The sequence below is a fragment of the Ambystoma mexicanum genome, chromosome 5p (genome assembly GCF_040938575.1).
Source record: "Ambystoma mexicanum isolate Mex_15411 chromosome 5p, UKY_AmexF1_1, whole genome shotgun sequence".
Taxonomy (NCBI): Eukaryota; Metazoa; Chordata; class Amphibia; order Caudata; family Ambystomatidae; genus Ambystoma; species Ambystoma mexicanum.
Window position 1 is genome coordinate 1,120,233,423 of NC_090930.1, and position 19,134 is coordinate 1,120,252,556.

The window sequence follows — 19,134 nt, forward strand, 5'->3', positions numbered from 1 at the left end:
CATAAGTGCCCTTTGCTGGTGTTAGTCAAAACAGTTCTGATTTTTCAAACTTGCCAGAAGAACAAGCACTATTTCAATTTGTTAAACTTTAAAAAATGGTCTACTTTTGTAGGTGAAAATACCCTTTTCTTATTCATAATAACAGGTTTTAGTCTCTATGTACAAATAGACCAGTCAAGTTGCACTACCCAAGCCTTAGTACTTACTTGATTAAGGAGGATCATTCCTTCTCTCTTGGCTGAGCGCAAATGAAATGAAGTTTCAAGCGCCATTTGTGTGGATTTGCGGGTGAGTGTGACGTTATCACGCTCAGAAATGCGGGCATGGATGAAGTGTCTCTCCCCTGTCTTGTGACAGCATGTTGTACGGGCATGGCAGCTTCTTCGGAGGTGCGACTGCCATTGCCATCAGGTGAGAGAACCAGGGTTGGAGGGCCGCAAGAATCATTGTGACTGGTTCCTGGTGCATCTTGTGCACTACTGGTTCCTGGTGCATCTTGTGCACTATCTTGTTGAGTAGGGGAGTCGGGAGGGGTTTTGGGGGGGTGGGAGCGGAGACAAATTTCGCTGATCATGTTATCCAGAGACCATTCCCCTTGGAGCGGTTCTACGGGTACCTGGAGGCATAATCTGGGCATTGCACGTTCTCCAGAGTTGCAAACAAGTCAATCTCTGGGAGGCCCCAGTTTGCGAAGACGTTGAAAACAAGGTCTGTGTGTAACTGCCATTAGTACTCTTCGGGAAGTAGGAAGTCTCTGCTGAGCCCATCTGCCAAAAGATTGAGTTCCCCTGGAATGTGTTGTGGCAGGAGGAACATCTTGTGTTTGAGAGCCCACTTCCATATGTTCTGAGACAGTTTGGATAGCGCTGGAGAGTGAGTGAACCCTTGTTTGTTCAGGTAATACATGGCCGTGGTACTGTCCATGAGGACTAGGACTGTCTTCCCCTGGAGATCTGCTTGGAATGCCTTCAGGGCCTTGAATACTGCTAACAGTTCCAACAGGTTTATGTGGTTGTTTGCTACCGCTGGGGACCACACGCCGTGCACCGTCTGGTGAAGGAGCTGAGCCCCCCCACCCAGAGACTGAACGAGGGCTGCCGACACAACCACTAGATCGTCCCATTGTCCGCTGGCCTGACACCATTGGCTCGAGAGCCACTCTTGTATGGTGCGCGTGCGCAGACGCACACGTGGGACTAGATAGATACACAATACCATCATCCGTAAGAGTCGCCTGGCCTTGCGTACGGTCACCTTGCGATTGGCTACATAGTGAGGGATCTGGAACAGCATGTTTTGAACCCTCTCATTGGAGGGGAAGATAAGCCCGTCTTCGGTCTGAATTAGAGCCCCCAGAAATTGTTTGATTTGGCTGGGGTCTAGACTGGACTTGTTCTCGTTAATCGAGAATCCAAAAATGTAGAGTAGATCCACTGACTTCTGGGTATTTGAAAGGCATGTTACGTACGAATTCCCTGTTATTAGCCAGTCATCGAGGGAAGGGTAGACTGGAATGGACTGGAATGGACTGTCTGCGTAGGTGAGCCGCTACTACCGCCAGTACCTTCGTAAACACCCTTAGGGCTGAGGCAATGCCAAAGGGGAGAACTTTGAACTGTCAGTGCTTGTTCTCCATCATGAACCTTAGGTACTTTCTGTGCGCTGGCCACATTGAAATATGAAAGTATGCATCTTTCATATCCAGTGTTGCCATGTAATCCCCCTGCTTCAACAGAGGGCTTACTTCCTGCAATGTTGTCATTCTGAACTTTTGTGGCTTGACAAATTTGTTTACTGGGCGCAAGTCTAATGCAGGGCGCATGGTGAGATCCTTTTTGAGTACAAGGAAGTACACTGAATAAATAACCTTGTTTACCCGATGAATGGGGACGACTTCTGTGGCGCCCTTTTCTTGAAGGATCTGCACCTCTTCCAGCAGAATCTGCAGGTGTGCTGGCGATAGGAGTATATGGGCCTTATTCCGAGTATGGTGGTAGCCATGGAGCAATTAGCTCCATGGCTGCCTCCCATACCGGTACCCCCTCCGGCCTGGCTCAGTGGGGACTTACCGGTCCATTCCAACCTTGTAGGGACCAGTAAGTCCCCACTGACAAAACCATTCCCCATTTCAGCCCCCATAGGGCACAATGGGAATGGGGAAGAAGCAAATAACGGTACTGCAAATTGTGGTACAGTTATTATCCCCAAAGTCCCTTAGCGGGTCACGTCCATAACGCCTGGTCAGACCAGGAGTTAAAGGAGGGACCCGCTAAGGGACCTCGGAATAGGGCGCAAAGGGATTACCGGCACCAGTGTCCTTACCGGTGCCGGTAAACCCTTTGCGCCCAACTCGGAATGAGGCCCTATGTCTTGGAGGATGGTATCGAGGTGGCCGGTGGAACTCGATACAATAACTGTGGGCGACGGTCTTGAGCACCCACTGGTCTGAGGTGACCCCTCCCATGCATGAAGAAAAGATGTTAAACGTCACCCGACCGGGGAGGCATGTCAGGGGACCCGGACTGGCGAGTCACTTGGGAGCGGAGGCCGGGGAGCCTCTTGGGGTGGAATCTCTGCCCCTGCCTTTGCGTCTTTGCTGTCCACTCTGCTGGTATTGATTGGTGCCAGCTGTGCCTTGTGTACAGGACCATGATGTGCCTCCTGTGCTTTACTGGTTGCGTGGAGACATGGAGAAGAACAAGTTCCTTACCAACTGTAAAGTCATCTTATGATTTTATGATATTTGTATCCTGCCAGCTTCGCTGCTTCGGAAAAAAAATTCTCGGCAGAGGGCGCTGTGCACAAGGTCGTGGCGTCGATGTCCCTCGACGGGCTCCGTACCGTGTCGATGTCAACATCAGTATAAATAGCTTGTGCCGCGCCCGTTGGATTCAGTTCTGTTTTTTCGAGGAAATATTCGAGGAACACCCAGGCGTGCCTCATGTCTGATAGACTCTTCGTGAGAGGAAAGTGTAAGTAACGTAAACTGTACTGCAGGGTAGGATGGGAGGGGCGATGAGTAATACGTGGGAGGAACATCCAGTTGAAAGAACGTTACAGTTGGTAAGTAACTTGTTCTTCGAATTGATTGTGTCCTCCCACGTATTCCTCATCTTATGATAGACTCCCATAGCAGTGGTAATTTTGGAGGTGGGGGTACTAGTTATTGTTCTCATGGACGGAATGAAGTACTGCCTTGGCAAATAAACCCTCATTGGAGGAAGAAGCATCCAAGCAATAATGCTTGATGAAGGTATGCATTGATGGCCATGTTGCAGCTGAACATATATCTGCTGCAGGGACTCCCCTCTTCAGAGCCGCAGAAGTAGCCATTCCCCTAGTGGAGTGGGCTCGCAGCCCATCCGGTGGGTCTTTTCCCGCCAATCTGTAGCACTCAATTATAGCCAGAATGATCCAGCGGGATATGGTCTGTTTCGTCACCGCTAATCCCAATTTATGGCCAGTATAATCTACAAAATGTTGGCAATCCTGATGCAATTTAGACATTCTTGAAATGTAAAAACTGAGAGCCCTTTTAGGGTCCAGTCTATGCAATCTCTCCTCTTCTTTGCCCAAATGTGGAGGAGGATAGACTGTTGGTAATATGATTTTTTGTGACAAGTGGAAGTCAGAAACTACTTCTGGTAAGAAAGATGGTTTAACTTTAAGAACCACTTTGTCCTTGTAAAAAGTAGTATATGGAGGTTTACATGAGAGAGCCTGTATTTACTAACCCTGCGGGCTGATGTTAAGGCCACAATAAGGACAGTCTTCAATGTTAGAAGCCCCAATGGACAGGAGTGCAGAGGCTCAAAAGGTATAAATCCCAAGTTGGGACATGAAAAGGGACTGGAGGGTATACGTTAGTAAGCCCCTTCAGGAATTGAATTATTAATGGAATTTTGAAGTAAGAAACCTCTTCCGAGGAGCGCTTGAAAATGGACAGCGCAGCTAGATATCCTTTAATTGTTCCGATCTGGAGCCCCAGATTGGCTAAATGCAATAAAAAAAGAGCACCATTGGGGTGCCACATTGAAAAGGGTCCACATCCTTATCTTTGCACCAGTTACTGAACTTGTTCCAACGACACTGGTACAAAGATTTTGTTGCTGGCCTTCTGGCCGAAAGCAAAATCTCCATTACGTCATCCGGAAGATCCCAATCCTTGTATCTCAACCTCTCAGAAACCATGCGTGAAGGTTGAGTGTTTTGACCTTTGGATTGAAAACCCGACCTTCCTCTTGCGAGAGAAGATCCTCCCTTTGCGGAAGACGTATTGGAGGACAGATGGACATGTCCAGAAGGTCCGGGTACCATGTCCTCCTGCCCCAATCCGGGGCAATTAGGATCATGGTTTTCCTGAACTTTCTCAACCTCCTGATTACGTGAGGAATCACGGGGACTGGAGGAAACGCGTACAGAAGTGGAAACTTCCGGTCCACCATGAACGCGTCTCCTAGAGCTCCTCTAGGAGGAAATTCCCTTGAGCAGTCTGTTCGCAATTCCGGTTTAATGTGGTTGCGAACAGACCCACTTGATGGGTTCCCCAAAGGGCGAAGATCTCCAGAAGGACTTCCTCAGCTAGCTGCCACTCGTGGAAGACTGTACTCTGCCTGCTCAGAGCGTCTGCCGCCGTGTTCTGCTCTCCAGCTAGGTTAACTTCCGATAGAGAGATTCCCTCTCGTATTGACCAAAACCAGAGCTGCATTGCCTCTCTGCACAGTGGTAATGACCCTACCCCTCCTCTCTTGTTGAGGTAGTACATGGCCACCGTGTTGTCCGTCATTATCAGGACATTCTTTCCCTGTACAGAGGGCAGGAAGGCCTTCAGCGCTAGTCTGATTGCCTTCAGCTCCAATAGGTTGATGTGTAGTTTGTACTCCGATGGAGACCAACGATTGCCGATTGTCAGATTGTTGGTGTGGGCTCCCCACCCCGTGAGTGAGGTGTCCGTCACTACTGTCATCTCCGGCCACGGTTGCCAAAAAGATTCTCCCTTGAGGATGTTGTCGTTGCAAGCCCACCATAGTAGATCCTGAGCAACTGCGCTCAGGACTTGCAGAAGATCTGACATACTCCCCGAGAACTGGGACCACTGAGTTCCGAGGGCCCATTGAAGGGATCTCATTCTCAATCTGGCCCGGCACCAGAAAAATTCAGGATGCCATGAGGCCGAGCAACCTCAGAAAATCGAAGGCCGGCAGATCCTGGGCATTCTGGAACGGTTACCATCTGCAGAATGTAGAGAGCTCTCACTCCAGGAGGAGAGGCTTTGCCCGAGGAAGTATCCAAAACTGCTCCGATAAACTGGAGCTTTTGGGATAGTATCATGTGAGACTTCTTGAAATTGAGGGAGAAGCCCAGTTTGTGAAGGAAGTGACAGGTGATCGACAGATGTTCCTGAGCTTGTTCGGGAGAACGCACTCTGATCAACCAATCGTCCAGGTAGGGGTAGACGTGAATCCCAGTTCTCCTGAGACTCGCTGCCACAACCGCCATCAGTTTGGTGAAAACCCTCAGGGCGGAGGTCAGCCCGAATGGCAGAACTCGAAACTGAAAGTGAGAACCGCCAACCGCGAACCTCAGGTACTTTCTGTGCTTGGGATGGATTGGCACATGAAAGCAAGCATCCTGAAGGTCCAATGATACCAACCAGTCTTGGAGTTGGAGAGCCTGAAGGATCTGAGAAAGGGTTACCATCTTGAACTTGTCCTTCATGAGGAACTTGTTCAAGTTTCTTAAGTCCAAGATGAGTCTCAATCCTCTGTCCTTCTTTGGAATGAGAAAGTAGGGGGGAGTACCAACCCTTGTTCCTCTCCGCTACAGGGACCTGTTCTATTGCACCTTTCTCTAGCAGGGTTAAAATTTCCTGCAACAGGAGCGTATCTGGAATTTTGACAGAGTTGGTTCCCGGTGGGTGGTCCTGAGGCCTTTTTAGGAAAGGAAGGCAGTAAGCTGGAGCTACTGTTTCAAGTGCCCAAGCATCTGCCGTAATGCCCACCATTCTTTCAGATGCTGTGAGATTCTGCCTCCCACCGGGGTCTTGTGTGATAAGGCCTCAGAGTGATTTGGAGGCGGCTGCAGGAGCGGCTGAGGGCAAAGATGCCGTTCCTGAGGCTGATTTCGCACCTCTTCCTCGTCCACTACAAGGAACGCTTCTTTTACCTCTTTGAATGGCCTGTCCTCTTCCTCTACCAAAAGAGGAGTAGTACTGAAAAGAACGACCTCTCCAGGAAGATGAGCCCGAATAAGGTTTGAGGCTGTTGCATGAGGCTGTTGCATGGAGGCGCTAAGAGATTTAGCTGCTGCTTTTGAGATCTGTAGTTTTTCTAAACTTTCATCAGCTTTACTACCAAACAGCCTCAAGCCATCAAAACGCATGTTGAGAAGTCTGGCCTGTACATCTGGTGCAAACCCCCGACTTCCTCAACCACGCAAATCTGCGTAACACTGTGCTTGCAGCCATGGATCTGCTGATACTATCAGCAGTATCCAGTCCAGACTGGAGACATTCCCCCATTGCCTCCTTTCCGTCTTTGACAATATTCAGGAAGCCTTCCCTTTCCTCGCCTTCCGGAATATGTTCAGCCGCCGCCTTTATGCAAACCCACAGGGCATGGGTCAACCTGGCCAGGGTACAGGTGACATTAGTTGACTTGAGAGCCATGCTACCCGAGGTAAATACCTTACGGGCCCAAGCATCCACATTCTTATCCTCTCTATCCGGGGGGATAGATGGATATGCTGTCTGCTTTGAGGAAGTTGCAGCCTGAATAACCAGACTTTCTGGAGTGGGATGTCTGCTTAAATAATCAGGATCTGAACCAGAAGTTCTATACTACTTCGGAAAATTACTATTGACTGCAGCAATTTTATCAGGAACTTCCCTGTTTTTTCTACCGTTCTTTGAAGTGCCCTATGGAAGGGGAGAACTGGATCCTTCTGGGGGCCCTGATCAAGTATGCCAGTCATATCATCCTGATCAAAAGTGGGTGAGGCTCTACCCCAGCCCATGTATTCAACCACTCTATTCATTAGGCTCCTGTACCCCGACTCTGCATGTTAAGCAGGGTCAGGTTTTGCAAACTCTAGTTCAGGGGACTTATCAACGCCACTAGCAGAGTGAAGGGTATCACACAGGTCTCTCATTTTCGATTCTGGATCGATTAATTCTTCTGGGACCTCTCTAGTACCATATTGCACTCCAAAAGGAGAAACTTCTTCATCTTCAGAGCCACTTTCTTCAAAAATAGAAGACATCACATCTGCGTCCCCATTCGTGGAGAGGGCAGGAGCCCCCACACCCACCAGGAACGAGGACCCTGCGAGGAGGTCCCTGCGAGGAGCATGCTGCATCCAAGCGGCAGCCTGCCCTCCCCACCTGCAGACACCATCTGATGCTGCATCCTGCCCTGCCAGGGCACCCCATCGCCTTCCCGGCACCCTTGCCCCCCAACATCGCCTTAAATCCGCACGCGCAGCCATCCACCATTTCCAAAAAGTCGGGCGCGATGCGGCATGGAAACGAGGCTGAGACGCCTCCACGTTGCTAGGCAACGTGTTTTTGTATTTATATTTAAATACAAAGATCCGCCGGCAGGCGGAAGAGCCGGCGGCCATCCGAAGGCCTCTTAAGGCCATTCGAACCTGTTTGCCCCACATCTGCATCCCCATTCGTGGAGAGGGCAGGAGCCCCACACCCACCAGGAACGAGGACCCTGCGAGGAGGTCCCTGCGAGGAGCACGCTGCATCCAAGCGGCAGCCTGCCCTCCCTGCCTGCAGACACCAGCTGATGCTGCATCCTGCCCTGCCAGGGCACCCCATCGCCTCCCCGGCACCCTTGGCCCCCCAACATCGCCTTAAATCCGCACGCACCGACATCCACCATTTCCAAAATGTCGGGCGTGATGCGGCATGGAAACGAGGCTGAGACGCCTCCACATTGCTAGGCAACACGTATTTGTATTTATATTTAAATACAAACATCCGCCGGCAGGCGGAAGAGCCGGCGGCCATCCGAAGGCCTCTTAAGGCCATTCGAACCTGTTTGCCCCTGTTTGCGCACTGTGGCGCACGGGGGGCCAGCCCCCTTTCGCGGCCGTATATAAAGTCCTGCACGACCCAGCGACCCAGGCCGACACACTGCAAAGTCGCCATTGCCTACCATGAGGCTAAGGCCCTCCAAGTTGGCTGATCGCCGATCCGGAGACCTACAGCATTCTAGATCCGCCAGCTGCACCAACACGGCCACCTATTGGCCGCCGCACCGTTCTTTGATTCCAATGAGAGCCCTCCTCCATACAAAGGCTCCCCTGTCTTGAGTCTGTTGGGAGCTGTAGGAGCCTGCGGCCAGCACCTCTGGCCTTCCTGCTCCAGGTAAACTGCTACTGCTACTGTGCTGCACTATCGACTCTTTCCAGTTGGAACTCTATATCTCTGTGTACCCACACATAGTCACTCCCCTAGTAAAGTATGATCCTCAGATAATGCTATTTCTCACTATGCTAATTAAAATCGAATTTAGGTGACCCATTGCCTGTGCACCCTGCTAGCGACCTATGCCTTTGCGCCTTGATTGCTAAAATCGAATTTTGGTGACCCATTGCCTGTGCATCCTATTAGTGACCTATGCTTTTGTGCCCTGCTTCAAAAAATCGAATTTAGGTGACCCATTGCCTGTGCACCCTACTAGCTACCCAGGCTGATGCTGTGACTGCATTAGTGCATTGCCTGCCTGCGCTGGATTACTGCACCCAGCCCTTGTGCCTAAATAGTTCATTGAATTCTATCTCTGCCCACTCAGCCCCCACCAATTTAATGCTGGCGCTCCTCGCCATTATCATGTTCCCTTTTTGTATAGTCCCTAATGCTACACCATGCACCAGAGGACATTTCATCAAGGTTGGCGAAGGATTAGCTAGACTAGGCTGTCCACGCCACTTCCCCATCCCCTGCCCCACCCCTTTCCTCCCCACTCAACCCCCTTTCCCCATACCATTTCCTCAATCCCACATTACACCTACCACCATCAAGAATGTAGCAACCTCAGACATCCCTAGCCTTAGTCCCAACCCGTCTATATACAAACACACCACACCTAATAGCATTAATGATAGGACCACACCCATCCTGGGTATTGAAAGACTCAAGAGACTCATGTCTAGAACTAAAATGTCCCTACAAGCTACCTCACTCACCACCACACCCAATACACCGACCAAATTAAACACCACGCCCACTAATTTCCAACAAAAAAGCCTCCACAACGCACCAACCAAACACCAAACCAATAACAAAACCACTGATTCTTCCCCCAGTTCAGGTAACACACCACCCCCTGCCCCCACCTCCACCCTCAAAAGTGCAATCATCAATGCCCGCTCACTAGGTGCCATGCTATAGATATCCATGATCTCATTGAGGACCATCACCTTGATATGCTGGTGGTCACTGAAACCTGGCTTCACCCAGCAGCAGGACCATCTCTAGCCCTTGCCATTCCCCCAGGATTCAGCATCCTTAGAACAGACAGAACAAATACCCAAGGAGGTGGAGTTGCCACAATAGCCAAAACCACTCTGGAAATCAGAGCTTGCCCAATAGAACAGATACAAGGTTATGAACTCCTACTAGTTAAGTATACTTCCGACCCCAAAACCACTACTAATTTACTAGTGGTGTACAGATCAATAAAAATACTTGGACATCCCACTACTCCTAACGCCCCTCATCAAGCCTAAAACTAAATGCATAGTCCTCAGTGACTTTAACCTAGGATACAATGACCCCCTGGACTCAGAAGCATCTACATTCTATACAGCCATGTCAGAAATGAACTTCGTACAACTGATAGATAAACCTACCCACTCAAAAGGAAGAACCTTAGACTGGCTTCTCACTCTTAACTCTCTAGTCACCATTGACTCCATCCTCCCAGTCAATTGGTCAGATCACTATGTAATTAACTTCACTATAGACAATGCCAGTACAGAGCACATCACCCCTAAAAAACCAGAAACATTCGAAACTAGAAATATCAAAAAGCTCTCTTCCGACAAACTCACTCCAGCCCCGAGTGCTGCCCTTGCCCATAAGGCTCCAGGCACCAACAACCCCTCCTATCTAGCGGAACAATACCAACAATGCCTTACCCAAACTATTGGCCTACTTGCTCCCATCACCACTAAAACCCATAGACCGGACAAACGCTCCTGTTTTTGGTTTAATGAGGAACTTGTCGCCTTAAGACGCACAAAAAATCACTTGAACACCTCCACAAGAAAAACAATACCCCAGAATCGGCATTAGCCTTCGCTGAAGCCAACAAAACTTATAAATCAGCAATAATCACCCAAAAAAGCCAATGCCTTCAACCTCTGCATTGCTAATGTGTCCTCAGACAGCAAAGAACTGTTTACCATCCTTAGAGAGCTCGAAAACCCTTGTCAAACCTCAGCACCTTCTAACGCTAGCAAAGACTGGTGCACCACTATTCAAAAACGCACTCTCATTGAAAATCCTCCTACTGAAAAATAAAATTGATAGTAAAAAAACGCTCCTAGCTGACAAAACTCCAGCCACCATATCAATGACCACATCAAATGCCACTACTGGCCCCCCATTTCAATTCACACCAGTGACTAACAAAGAAGTATTTGACACCATAACGAAACTCAAAGCTTCCAACTGTAAAGAAGACCAATTCCCCTCCCACCTAGTGAAACTATGTGCCCCCACCCTCACACCTATCATCACCGAATTCATCAATGCCTCTTTCCTCACAAACACAGTCTCCACCAGTATTAAAAACGCTTGGGTGACACCACTTCTAAAAAAACCATCCCTGGACCCAACAATACCCACTAATTACCGACCTATTACAACGGTCCCATTTCTCCTAAAAATAATTGACAAAATAGCCTACTGCCAAATTCAGAACCATTTGGAACAACATCAATTACTAGGAGACCGCCAGTCAGGATTCCGTCCAACCATAGCACAGAGACAGCAATCCTTGATCTGAAGATCCAAATGGATGCCACTAGAGAAGCAGGCAAACTCTGTCTACTTATGCTCCTGGACCTCTCAGCGGCCTTCGACCTGGTTGACCACGATAAACTCTGTAACACTCTAGGAAACAATTTCAACCTAGCTCAGAACGCTACCAACTGGATCAAATCATTCTTGGCTGATAGGACTTCCAGAGTATCCATCGGCAAAGAATCAGCAGACCCAGTGCCTGTCCCTACAGGTGTGCCGCAAGGTTCCTGCCTATCCCCCACTCTGTATAATGCCTACACCAAGCTATTATTTGCAGCGTTGGATGCCATGGGTGTCATCTATACCAACTTCGCAGATGACACTCAAATCCTCATTCCTCTCTCAGGCAATGATGAACAAGACTCCCTCCTGGTTAACCAAATCTACTCACTCATCCAAAACTGGATGGCTAATAACAGCCTTTGTCTCAAAAACGACAAAACCAAGCTCCTCATACTAGGCTCCTCCAGCAAAATCAACACCCTTGAGCCCACTTTCAAATCATTCACCATCGATGGAACCATAATCCCTGTTCTTAAACAAGACACTATGCATGTCTAAACAAGTAAACACATTAGCCTTGTCCACTTCCTACACCTTCAAACTCATTTCCCTCAGCCGTAAATTCCTCTCAGCCAACAACTGTGTTACTCTAGCCAGAGCACTCATACTGTCTAAACTAGACTATTGTAATATCCTATTCCTTGGCACTTCCAAAGCCAACATAGCCAAACCAACTCATGCAGAACAAAGCCCTCAGAGCAGCTCTAGGCATCAAAAAATCCGAACATATCTCTAACACCAGAAGACACCACAACTGGCTCTCCATCCAAGCCAGAATTCTATTTAAAACCCTGAGCATCACCCACAAATGCAGGGCTAACAAAGCTCCCAAATACCTCAACAACACAGTCATGATGAAGCCCCAGACCAGACTCCTCAGGTCCAACAAAAACGCATACCTTGAAACCCCCAGATACAAAAGAGAGAAAGCAGGGGGTACTAGCTTCAAAACACTGGCCCCCAGACATTGGAATGCTCTACCTTCCCACATTATGAATGAAACCTCCTTCCCTAAATTCAAAAGCTTCTTGAAGACTTGGCTCTTCAATAAGTTCTAACTGAACCAGAGCACTAATCCCCTCCAATTAACTGTTTATACCTGACTGCTTTGTATATTATTGATTTCTGACTGCTTTGTACATTATTGTATATTATTGATTGCTATTCCTGTGGACCTGTGTGTTCTTTCTAAGATTGCATTCTCCCATTGTCTGTAACTACGCCGTGATACCCCAGGGTCTGGGCGTATAACAAATGTAATAAAATAAAAAATAAAAATAAACATAGGGCCTCATTACATGGTAGGCGGTGGACCAAGGTGCTGCTAGCACCTTGGTCCATGCTGGTAAAATACTGGCACTGCCTTGGAGGAAAGGGGAATTACCGCCCTATTCCAAGGTTGGCAGGGCAGTAATTCCCCGTTCCTCCATTGCCCTTCCCCATTCCCATTTTTGCCCCATAGGGCATAATGGGAATGGGGAAGGTGCTAATTACGGTACCGCAAATTGCGGTACCGTAATTAGCACCCTGGTCCCTTTGCGGGTTGGTTTTTAACGCCAGCTAAAAAGTAGGCGTTAAAGTACCAACCCGCAAAGGGACCTCGTAGTAAGGTGGTAAGGGTTAACGGTCACCGGTACCGTTACCGGTGACCGTTCACCCTTACCGCCTTCCGTGTAATGAGGCCCATAGACTTAAAGAAGTCGGATTTAGGTAAAGGAGTAAATCTTCTTTCCTGTTCTTGAGTTTGGCTCGAAGGAATCGAAGGAACCTTCGATGGAATCGAAGGAGTCTTCGAAGATACCGATGATGTCTTCGTCAAAGAAGTCGAAAACGCTTTTGGCTTCGATGTCGAACTCGTCGGCGTCGACAAAGTCGTCGAGGGTTTCAACGACTTCTGTTTTTTATATGGTATCGGGGAAACACTCTATTCTCGACGAATCTTCGACGATTTAACGTCAACTCGAGACTTTCGAGTTTCACCCATACTACTGGGTTTTACCACAGTAGTTCCCGACTTCCCTGTGTCGTCCGACGGAGCGACCGGGGTCTGGCTCTTTTGAGACTTCTTTGAGGGGGTCAAGGCCGCATTCTCAAAAACCTCCATCATCTTCCTTCTAAAATCTTCCCATTTTCTTGGGGAATCGACTTAGTCGGGCATCGTACCAATTCGGTAGATGTATCCGAGGAAGAAGAGGTAGACCTGTGCCTCCTCTTAACCTTTTTTGAAGAGGAAGATGAAGAGCGTCTCGATCTACTACGAGATCGAGATCTCAGAGTGTTTATGATGATCCAATTCTTTCAAATCGCTCGACTTCTTATATCTTTTTGACAAGGCCTTCAAAGAGGCCTTGGAAGCTTCCCGCCCCACCGCCAGTTTACCTTTCCTCTCACGAAGGGCCTTCTCCATCATCGACTGACAGGAGCCACAGTCGCCGGTTCGATGATCTGAACCCAGGCACCAAAGACAAACGTGGTGAGGATCTGTAATCGACATCTTCGATCCGCAGTCGATACATTTTTTAAACCCTGTCTTGGGATTAGAAGACGACATTTTCTGAAGAAAATCTCGAAGCGCGCCTTTCTCGAGAGCGAAGCAATCGGAAAAACGGAACTGAATCCAACGGGCGCGGCACAAGCGATTTATACTGATGGTGACGTCGAAACGGCACAGATCCCGTCGAGGGACATCGACGCCATGACCTCGTGCACAGCACCCTCTGCCGAGAATTTTTTTTATCCAAAGCATCGAAGCTGGCAGGATACGAACATCATAAGATTATAAGATGAGGACTACGTGGGAGGACACAATCCACTCGAAAGACTGGCCATGAAAGGAACGGCGAGAGTTGCCTCCCTGTTGCTGGTAAGGCCTAGCAGTGATCTGATTTAGACACTTAAGAGTCTCATGCTCTTTCTTCGCCATCTCCAAGGCATCATCCAGAGCCTTGCCAAACACATTTGTGTCTTCCACTGGTTTGTTTATTAAGGAGGCCTGCGTCTCCGGCCTAAAACCAGAGTTTTTAAGCCAGCTGTGCCACTTGAGAAGGGTGCCTTTGGCTAGAGTTCGCCCCGCCGTATCTGCTGCATCCAAGTATTCTTTAGAATGTTGTGGGTCATCTGCTTCCCTTCCGAGACAAACACCAGCAGACGTGATTGTACCCGTTCAGGGACTTCTTGGAGGCCCACCTGGAGCAGGTTCCACTGCACCTCACTATAACTGGCAAGTAGTGTTGAATTATTAGCAATTATTATGGAATATGCTGCTGAAGCGGTGATGTGTTTGCCCAGGGCGTACAACGTCTTGCAGCCTTTATTGGGGGGGTGCTTCAGAAGTAGATAGTGGTGCCCCAGCCCTCTTCCTGGTGGTAGTTACAACCAGGGAGTCTGGAGTGGCATGCCCACGGATGTATAAAGGGTCAGAAGGAGAGGGGCGAAACAATTTATTCCACTGGAGGGTTCACAGCCCTTGTAAGGGAAGGCGACGGCAAGGATGGTGCAAGGCGTTTTTTGATGCAATTTAATAAGGGGATAGCCTGACTTGTGGGAGGTTTCTCCTTCAGGATGTCTTCCACAAAGTATGTATCCTGACAGCTTCTTGCGTGGCAATTTGAAAATGTTTTGTAGTTCTTTTCAGGATTGAATTAAAAGCCATCTGATCATCAATAGCCGATGCTCGTCTTTGTGAAGGTGAGCAGGGAGGGTCCATACAAAGGGCATCTGGGTCTGGAGTATGATTGGGGGAAAGCCAAGGTGCTTCCTCTACAGGCTGCTCTGTACCCCAATTTGGGCAGGGATCAGGTATGTCTTGGCCAAAAGGATTGTCATCCTGGTCATAGGGATCCTCGTAAACCTCTTCTGGTTACGAGAGTTCAAATACTTCTTCCTGTGGAGTATGACTTGAAAGCCTCTGCACCTTTGGTAAACCAGGGCAGGTATCCTTCTCCCTACGTCTCTTAGGCATTATAAACCTTTCCGAGAAGTCCACAAACTTAAAGTGTATCCATATAGCTTTCAAACCTCACTCTGGTCCACAGAGATGAACCAGAGGGTTCGGCGGGGGAGGCTCTCCAGGAGGACAGGAGTCCTTAGAATGAAGGGATATGTCAGACAGAGTATTAGAGAGGGCCTGGGAACCATCAGAATACTCCTCTCGAGAGGATGAGCTGTTTAGCCTATTCGCCGGCAAAACAATATCTGCGAGACTCTCGCGTAGCTCAGTGGGTGAGAGGGAGATTAACGCGCCTACAGATGTAGTTGTGGTTTTCAGCTCTGCCGAAACCTTTGTGGCTGATGCCTCTTAGGCAGCTCCCGAGTTTTTTTTTGAGACGCCCTTATGGCTGGAATGCCCAGAGGCATGCCGCCTCGGCAGTTGCAGGGAGGGCGGCCGATCACGAGGATAGGTAGGCGTCATCGAAAATTGCGACGGGCCTGTTGGCATCTGCTGCTTCCTCAACGTATCCATCGAGGGAGCCTGTGGGGTTGAATGTTTAGCCTTCAATGGTGTGGTGTGCCGCTGTCGCCAGGGTGTGATCTCCCCATAACAATGCCAGCGGCATGCCTGTCGGGGCTGGGGACGGGCAACTGGGAACTGGACGGTTCCGCAGAAAAGTCTATGGCCTCCACATCGGAGCCATGGCTGTCTCTCGAATCCTCGTTGTCGGCGACAGCACCTACGGGGGATCCACACTCTGCATGCAACGCGTAGGCCGCTCACCGTTTCGTCCGCCTATCCTTTAGCATCTTAAGATGGAAACGTTTGCAAGACTTGCAGGATTGCTAGTCGTGATCATGAGGGCGACACTTGTTGAACTTACGATGTGTGTCTTTCCACGGGTATTTGCCATTACACGACAGAGAAAATTTAAAAAGGAGTCCTCTCCATAGTAGAGGTAAAGGGCGACAGCCAGACCAGAAAGGGAAAGAAGGGAAAAGGAAATGCATTGTCAGAGAATCAAACCCCGGGGCCCCACTCTCCCTCCTGTATAGGCCTGGCCTGAGGGCCGAGGCCACGCGGTCGACAGAGTCGACCGATGCACCAGTCACCGAAAGCCACAGACTTCTTCGTCAAAGGGGTCCACGAAGCAGCCGTCAAGATGTTAGATCGAAGATTCGACGACCACCGGTTGTGGGACAAAGGAATTATGAAATAGCAATGTAACTCTTTCGAGCTCCGCATATGGCGACCAACTAGTTGGGAGAAAAAAAAAATCTGAGATACATCGACGCATGAGGGATTTTGGGTACACTACATGTCACATTAGGGATAGTGTTACAGGCACCCCCATGTTGACGTCCCCTTTCGATCCTCGAAATAAAGATGCAATACTATGCGATTACCATTAGATGTCGGACTATATGCACAGCAAGTGATTCTAAACAGATTAACAAGCATCAGAAATAATTTTTCATTCTGGTGCCCAATTTTGGCCAATTTTCAAAGGAACTGGTTTCAATCTTTATTTAAGCATTTTAGCGTACATACTTTAATTGATGCCTTGGATTGTGCAAACTGTCACATAAGGAAATTTGTGTGCCAACAACTACAGGATTCTTAGTGAGAGCCTGGACTAGAAGGCACACATTCTTGACCTAGTTCACAATGAATAATACTTTTTTTTATTTTTGTGAGTAAAATATGATATATCAGATACGTTATAAATTTGTCTGTATGGTTTTATTCATATCATGCTGCGATTTATTTTGGTTTTAAAAAAGTAATTTATCGATTGACACAAGAATAACTGATAAGTCGACCGAAAATGAAAAGAAATTACTGGTAAAACAAATAAAACAGTAAAACAGCAATTGAATAAAAGCATGTCTAGCACCAGGTGACCCAACAGTATGCTTGCCTTGTTGACATCTGCTCCTTCACTAGCGTGGCTGCAGTTTCCTTGCCAGACACTGCTTTTTGATCAGTTCCTTTACCTGCTGTTTGACCATCTTGGCTGCTGCCCTCCTTGCAAGATGGTGCTTTCTGATTAGTTTCTGTACCTTTCTTACCGCTGTTATCTTTTTTTTATCTTCGTTAGCTTTGACCGGCATATTGATTGTATCACGTTTAGGATTTTTGCAGATTGGACTTACATAGATCCTCAGTTGTGCATAAACTGCATGGTTTTCCATACGCATGTGGATGATATGAATAATTCCCAGCTGGTCCATAGCTGCATATAACCATCATCAAATATTCCTCGTCAAAGCCCGGAACTCGGTCACATACATGTGCAGTGCATCCAAGTATGCAACTATTGGGCCAAACAAGCTGTGTGTAGTGGCTGCATAAACACCAGAGCATGCTTGTGTAGGACAAGTGTAAAATCTGGTCTCATTATACCATGACTCAGAAGCGGCAATAAATGTACTGTGAAGGCATCATGAAGTAAGAGACAGACAATACATTTACTTTTCTAAATAAAATTATTTCTTTTTCTTAAGTGTAAGGATGGAATAAGGCCCATCTTGCCCTACGCTACGGTGCGATTTCCCTACCTAAAGAAATGAAAGATAGTCTGTGTCATTAAGTTCAACTCAAAAGTATGTCAGTGTCCAAAACCTATACTTTCCCTCACAACTAAAAGTATACAATGTGTTGGGATGTCAGCAACAAAAGAAATAGTGTTCCAAATAAAGTTCCAAGCTTCTTCCAGCTCCTGGCTTGCTTTCCAGCTTCCCCTGCCCCAGTTCAAAACACTTCCAAAAGGCCTCGGGTTTTATCTTCCCCCAAGAAGTCCGTTCTTCCAGCTTCAAAACTACAATCAGTTCAAATCTCTTGGCTCTCAATAACAATTCCAGTTTAACTTTGTAACCACTCAAAACTTTTCAATAGTTCACACAGATTGTTATTTTCTTCAATCACTTCAGCACTCATTATATAAAGCAGCTTATGTATCTTGACTTTCCATGTAGGGGTTACTCTGTCTAGGTGCAGCTGCCTGACCACACGGTCGAACCATTACAGGTCATGCAACCGATAACCATTGGCACTTTGTTATACTTATAGGTTCCATTTGTACTTTCTTACAGAGGCTCTCTCTCTGAACCTGTGTCATTAGTCAACATTCAATTCCGTTTCTCCTTGGCAGCCTCTTGGCTTGCCACAACGTGTATTTCAAACAACTCGCTCTGTGGTGTTCATCCTTTTCCACCACCTTGCTTTCACATTGTGCATTAGTGCTGATCACTTGTTTTCCACTTGGTTCATAAGTATTCATTACTGGCTGTCACTTAGTTCATAAATGCTCATTAATTGTTTTCACTGCATATATGCTCATTAATTGTTTTCACTGCATTCATGAATGCACATCACTTGCTTTTCACTCGTGCTTTATTGTTCATGTCTTTCCTTTAGTTCGGTATTCAATACTTGTTGCATTCTTAAAAGTACTTTGCAGCTTGTTCGGTATTCAAAATTCCTCAATTCGGTCTCCAAACCCAATTATAAGTTTCAGTTCATTTGGCATTTTCATATTCCCATTTCCATGCCCTGGAGCGCCCTGGAATGAATGTTCCCTTTCTGATGTGCGGCCGCTCCTCCGGTTGTCTTCTTTCTGCTCTCTGGTTTCCTCTTGCTCCGCTTGTGCTTTTCAGGAGCTACGGCGAGCAGCGCTTGCCGCCTTCAAACCTTGCTGCAACAGCCTGCAGCAATCTGGAGTCTTCAGTGTCCCACAGCTCCGGCTGTGAACACATGGCACAGGGGACTGCAGGTGTCTGAAACCACTTGCGGCCCGTTCGGGCCAGGCGTCGCTCACCCTTCTGAAGCACGCAGCATCCTTCCCACCGGTCCCTCTGCAGCTGATAGGGAGCATTCTCATTTCTGAGCTAATGCCCTTCAACCTTAGATACCACCAACTCTTGTGCTGGACCTTAGGACTTACATTTTCACCCTGAAGAGAGGGAGCCCTTTTTCTCACTCTCTCATGTATTTTGATCTGATTTGGATTATCTGTTTCCTTCCTTTTTGGAGTCTGACAAACTCCATAGGCATCTACTATTTGTATGGTGACACACAACACCTTCAGTGCAGTGTC

The 19,134-nt window shown here is 47.9% G+C and overlaps 1 protein-coding gene across 2 annotated transcripts in view; it reads right to left on the reverse strand.

Moving 5' to 3' along the window:
• Nucleotides 1-19,134, reverse strand: part of CAP2 (cyclase associated actin cytoskeleton regulatory protein 2) — a 1,372,251-nt gene that overhangs the window by 1,263,480 nt on the left and 89,637 nt on the right. The gene's annotated exons all lie outside the window — the stretch shown is intronic.